Genomic DNA, 6,405 nt, shown 5'->3' with positions numbered 1-6,405 from the left:
TCAGCAGGACAGTCACTGTTCTGCAGAGCAGTAGAGGGCACCCCAGCTCCGCATAACCTCGGCCTTGACCCAGTCGTGATAAAAATTTAGTTTCCAGTGTGAGCGCTGACATAGCTGAACTCGGGGAAGCTGGACACGGGGTGGAACACTGACCAAAGAGCACCCCTTCCCCCTCCCCATTCTCAGCCGGACGCAGGATGGGTGGGTGTGTTTGTGGAGGTGGGGGTAGCAGAGGTGACTGACACATGGACGCCTGTCCTCACTCGGGTGAGAGCGCGTGTGTTGTCTCGGTGTTGGGCTTATTTCACTCGGCATGTCCCAGGTCCATCTGAGCTGTCAGACAGCAGGATCTGCCATCTTGCCCAGGCTCCGTGTGACCACATTTCTCCACCACTCATCATCGGTAGACACGTAGCTTGTTCTGTGTCTTGGCTCTTGTGAAAAGTGAACGTGGGAGTGCAGCTGTCTTTCCTTCCTTTGGGTAGTCACCCAGGAGTGGGAGTGCTGGATCACGCGGCAGTGTGCAGGGGCTGGGCCGGGAACTGGGGGGACATTGGTCAGAGCCTACTCCGTGCAGGACGAATAGTGCTGGAGCTCTAGGTACGAGACGGTGCCGTGGCGGTGCTGAGCGTGCGCTCCACCCTTGTAGGGTACGAGGCTGGGTGCCGTGGCAGTGCCGAGCATGCGCTCCACCCTTGTAGGGTATGGGACTGGGTGCCGTGGCAGTGCCGAGTGTAGTGTATGCTCCACCCTTGTAGGGTAGGAGACTGGGTGCCGTGGCCATGCTGAGCGTGCACTCCACCCTTGTAGGGTAGGAGACTGGGTGCCGTCGTAGTACCGAGTGTACGCTCCACCCTTGCTACAACAGTGCTCTCACCACACCACGTAAAGATGGCGGCTGAGCGAGGCAGTGCTGTGCTGATGAACTCGAGTGTGGGGTCATCGCTCAGTGCATCGAATCAAGCTGAGCATCTTAAGTACATAACATTTTAATTGTCAGTTACATCATAATAAAGGGAAGCAGAAAGCAGAGCCATCCTGGAGAAGTGGTATTGGTTAAAAAGGGAAAGGAAGGGCTGTCTAGGCTGTGACCCACACGCGTCGAGTTAGACGTGTTCACGGAACCTTGTATGACTGTGTCATCGTGAAGAGTCACGCGCAGGCAAGGAGAGACAGGTGTGCAGAGGCCAGGCTGAGAAGGACCTGGGCTGCAGCTCAGGGACCTGACTTCCTCCTGCAAGCTTCAGGGGGCCCTGAATAGACGGGGTGCCCTAAGAATGTCGTGGTAAAGAATCACCCTGGGAACTGGGAAGAGGCAGGCCCGGCTACGAGCACACACGGCCGTCACGCGTGCGGCGCAGGGCCAGCTCCTGGGAGAGCCTGACAGGCGTCCGGGGAACTCCACTCGTGGAGTGAAGCGTGCGTGGATCACAGGCGTTTGAAGAAGACCTGGAAAGGCCTTGCCCACACAGAAACAGGAGCGTCTTGGTTGTTAAGGAAACAGAAAGTCAAATCTGACGGGAAGAAGTGGAGAAATTCCTAGGGAAAAATGGCAGTTAATATGGACCCTGAAAAAGAACTTGGAAAGTAAGTGTAAGAAAAGGCAAATGAAGAGTGGGAAGACACGTAGGCGGGTGCTGGGTAAGGCAGTAAATGCTTCGTTTGTGGGGCATTTTTCATCCACAACGTAGTTTTTATTTTTCACATTATTTAAATTGGAGCGCCCACATTAGTCATCCGAAGTCTGCATATAGGCTACGGCATGCTGAAACTAGCTGGCACTGTTTTAGAATACGCAGCCACGATGTTGAAAAGCTAGACGAGTCTACATTTTTTAAAACCAGTGTGTTGATCTTTATGTGCCTGGTACATACCAAGTGTGTAATGATGAATGAGTAAGTGAATGAATGAACTCATTTGTTTTGTGTATTTCCTTTAAAAAATAAATTTTTTAACTTGGCATCCTCTTGCACCACCTCCATCCCACGTACACAGGGTACAGACCTTCTTTATAGCAGCGTACTTTATTCTTGTTATACTTAGTCTCATTTACGTGATTTGGAAAACAAAGACAACCGTGGCTCTTTAAAAGGTGAAAACTTTGTTCTATTTCCATTCTTGGCTTATTTTATTTTATAATACATTATTCTATTGGTAGCTCTAGTATTTGCATAGATATCACTAACCTAACTACAATCTACTTTTAAGTAACATTTCACCATTTCAGTTACGTTCTGTATCTTACAAGATATTTCTATTTTTGTCTTTCTAGTATTTTCTGTTGTTGTCACATACATGATTTCTACATTCAGTGAATTTTTTAACTGTAATCATCGAAGACTTTTAAAATGGATTTTCAAATGGGAATCATTTTAATTATGCTTGTAGAAACTTTTAACCATTTCTTATACCACAGGTATTCTGTGATAAATTCTACAAGAATTTTTGAAAATTTTATTTCATTTTCATGTTCAAAATACACTCTTTTCCAGTATTTTTAGAATTCTGAATTGACACATATTTTTTTGTGTATACTTTAAATAAAGCTCTGTTCCACTGTCTTCTGGCTTGCATTGTTTCTAATAAGAAGTCTGCTGTTTTTTGTTTATTTTATTCATAATCTGTCTTCTTTTGTCCTCCCATGTCTGATTTTAAGATTTGCTCTTATCATTATTTTTCATCATTTTTTTATGTTTTATTTATTTACTTTTTTGCCATAAAGCACATGAACTTGCCAGAGAGAGACAGAGAGAAGGAAAGTTTTCCCCCATGGAGAATGGTCATATGGCAATCCCTTCTCCATCTCTCCTTCCTTTCAGAATTTGGAGCACGTACACACATGTGCCTGGCATGTTTCTCAAGCTTCCAGATCCAGGACTCAGATCACACAATCAGGCATGTGGGATCCTGCTTCCTTAAGCACCAGGCAACAGAGCTGGCCCTAAGCATTTCAATGATATGAGCTGTGGTGTATTTTTCTTTCTTTCTTTTTTCCTTTTGTTTTTGCTCTGCTTTGGGACTCTGAGCCTTGGATATTTTTGCTTACAGTTCTCATCAAACTTGGACAACTTTCTCCATTATTTTTTCACATGTTATTTCTCACCCCCCCCTACTTTCTGCTTTATTGTCCCCATATATTGCTGAAGCTTTGACCAAACATTTTTTAAATGTTTAATTTTAGATACTTTTTATCTTCAAATTCACTGATTTTTCCTTTAGCAGTGTCTAGGCTGCTATTGCCAGGCATTTTTTTTTTTAATCTGCGGAAGTTTTAAATTTTTATTTATACCTTTCATGTCTTTCCTTATCTTTTTTTATTTTAATTTAAATCTGAGAGAATATTTATAACAGTTTTTTCAAAGTCCTTGACTGATTGCTTTACCATCTTGTTTTGTTTATGTTAACCATTTATGTTAACTGCTTTGACTGTTTTTTTTCATTATTATGAGCCAAATATTTCTGCTTCTTCTCAAATCTGCTAGTTGTGTGTGTGAGAGTATGTGTGTGTGTGTGTGTGTGTGTGTGTGTGTTGGAAATCTGAGTGATGTACATTGGGGACCAGCAGATGACATAATGGTTACCTTGCTGGACTCCCATGTAATCAACCATGGTTCTAGTTCCAGACCTGATGACTTAAAACTTATGCCAGGCGCATGTGTGTGCATGCCCAAAATCCTGAAAGGAGAATGGAGGACAAGGGATGACAGTGTGGCCATCCACCTGGAGAAGGGAGGGATTTCTCACTTTCTGTCCCTCAGTCTCTGTCTGTGTCTCCAGTGAGCATGCACCCTAGAGCAGAAATCTCTCTTTCTCAAAAAAGTGTCATACTTTATACTGGCAGAGATTTAAATGACTTGATCAGGTTGGTCATTCTGACTTGTTTTAAAGCTTCATTATAGCAGGTTTACAATTGCTTTTTCTGGGCCACTTTAGCCCACTACTAAGGTACCTCCCCATTGGTGCCTCCATTGAATGTACCAGGTGGCCACCTGAACCCCCCAGCAGAGTGTGAGCCCTGTGAACTGCAGCTTACAGGTTCCTGGTTCTTCTTCACCCAGCCTCATGGAATTTCCTTATATAAATGCTAAAATGTTTTCGTTTTTGTTTTAAAAATTAATCACCAATTTATTGATAATTCATAATTTTGTCTGGTAACTTATAAAATAATACTGTTGTAGGGACCAGTAGTTAGTGTAATGGCTATGTCACTGAACTCCCATGTAGTCAACCGCAGTTCAAGTCCCAGACCCGGTGGCTTAAACTCATGCCAGGCGCGTGTGCGTGTGTGCCCAAGATCCTGAGAGGAGAATGGAGGAGAAGGGATTGCGGCGTGGCCATCCCCCCTGGGGGGTGATTTCTCACTTTCTATCTCTCTGTCTCTCTCTGTCTTTCTGGTGAGTGCACACGCCCTATAGCAAAAACCTCTCAAAAAAAAACAAACAAACTGTTGTGTTCAAGACTTGTTATGTCTGATACAGTATATTATTAACATTAATTTTATACCTTTATTTTATTTTTATTTTGCCAGAGGGCATATGTACTAGCTAGAGACAGGGAGAAGAGAAAACATGCCCCGTGGGAAATTCCACCCCCCACAGTTTATTGATTCACTAAAGATCTTAATTAATTTAAAAGCCTTCAATAGCAAGCACAGCTGTATATCCATATCTATGAACACACTCCTATTCAGATAGACTCAGGGAGCGTCTGCGATTTCTGCAACTACTACTTTACAGAAGTAAAACGACATGGTCCCCCTCTGCGGAGCATCTATATATAGTAAGAGTGATGGCTATTGTCGGCCAACAGGTGACATCTTATAAAGTCACTCGAAAGGAACACCCAGGTTTTAGAAAGGACTCCAGAGGAGTCCCGCAAAGGGACTTCAGTCACATCAGTGTGCGACTCAGCTTCCTCGGAAAGAAAAAGAGCCTCCTCTGGGTCGACACATGGTAAAGAAAAGAGGAAGAAAGTGCCTACTTAGCACTCTACACTGTCACGTGCAAAACGTGACCAGGGTGTCCCTGCAGCCGCCATTGCAAGAGCGAGTTCTGCCTACACTCACGTTCCCAACTAGGTTATCATGCCGAAGGGTAGATCTCTGCTGACATCCACAATTTCTTGGGTGAAAATGTATCTACACAGTTTGGATGGGGTCAGAGGATTGCTTATTTGGTATTTCAAGGCCAGAAAAATGAGTTAAAATGAATAAAATGACACTGAACTTGTATCAAGTTCTGCAGTATTATTTCAGCAAACCATGACAGTTTTCTTTTAAAAATAACATAAGACGATTCCGAATGGGATTTCTTTCCGTGACAAAGCAGACTGATGAGTAAGGTACAGGAGTTGTTCAGGTACAGAGGGGAGACGCTGATGATGCCTGAGACCTACGTGTCATTTTTCTTGTTTGGAGAGGTTTTTGCTATAGGGCGCATGCTCTTGCCAGAAAGAGATAGAGAGACAGAAAGTGAGAAATCACCCCCCAGGGGGATGGCCATACTGCAATCCCTTCTCCTCCATTGTCCTCTTGGGATCTTGGACATGCACGCACACGCACCCGGTGTGGGTTTAAGTTGCCAAGTCTGGGACTCAAACCCTGGTCAACTACATGGGAGTCCAGCAACATAGCCATTACGCTAACTGCTGGTCCCCCTACTTGTGATGTTTTTAAAAATGCAATCAAGTTTTTCTCTATGTATCAGGAAGTCCTGATACGTATTTGTGTGGGGCCTACAGTGTTTGGGGTCGAGTCAGGTAGACACACCTCATTACTCCGATCTGAATCAGAATGTGAGTAAGGTCTGCAGCTCACCGTGCCGGGGGCTGTGGTCGCACATCACACTCTGAGCGCTTTCTAAATATGGCACAGGCTCTCTAGCTGTGCTTGCTAGACGCAGCCCAAGTTCCCAGTTTGCTGCTGTAATTGAAATACCTACAGACCGGTGTGTGTCGGCTGCTGCTGCTGTAATTGAAATACCCACAGACCGGTGTGTGCTGGCTGCTGCCTACAGACCGGTGTGTGTCGGCTGCTGCTGCTGTAATTGAAATACCCACAGACCGGTGTGTCTCGGCTGCTGCTGCTCCTTTCTCTAAGAAAGGTACTGCCCACTGCAGTGTCACCGTTTGGTTATCCATGCGGAGGGGTTTTCTGTCAGCAACAGATAGATGGTTTCTGGTTTTTTTTTTTTTTTTTTTTTTAAATAATGCTATACTGATTCAAATGCTGGCGTAAATGACCATACTTCTTAAGTGCTTAGGAGCACTCAGCGTAAGATAGCCACACAATTTAAAAGGCAGCTTCAGCCCCCCAGGACCACAGCCGTCAGCACCCCAGGACCACAGCTGTCAGCCCCCCAGGACCGCAGCTTCAGCCCCCCCGGGCCACACCTTCAGCGCCCGCGG

Source organism: Tupaia chinensis, unplaced genomic scaffold (genome assembly GCF_000334495.1).
Source record: "Tupaia chinensis unplaced genomic scaffold, TupChi_1.0 Scaffold144682_1, whole genome shotgun sequence".
NCBI lineage: Eukaryota > Metazoa > Chordata > Mammalia > Scandentia > Tupaiidae > Tupaia > Tupaia belangeri.
The sequence above is the reverse complement of the archived record's forward strand: the minus strand, read 5'-3'. Positions refer to the sequence as shown.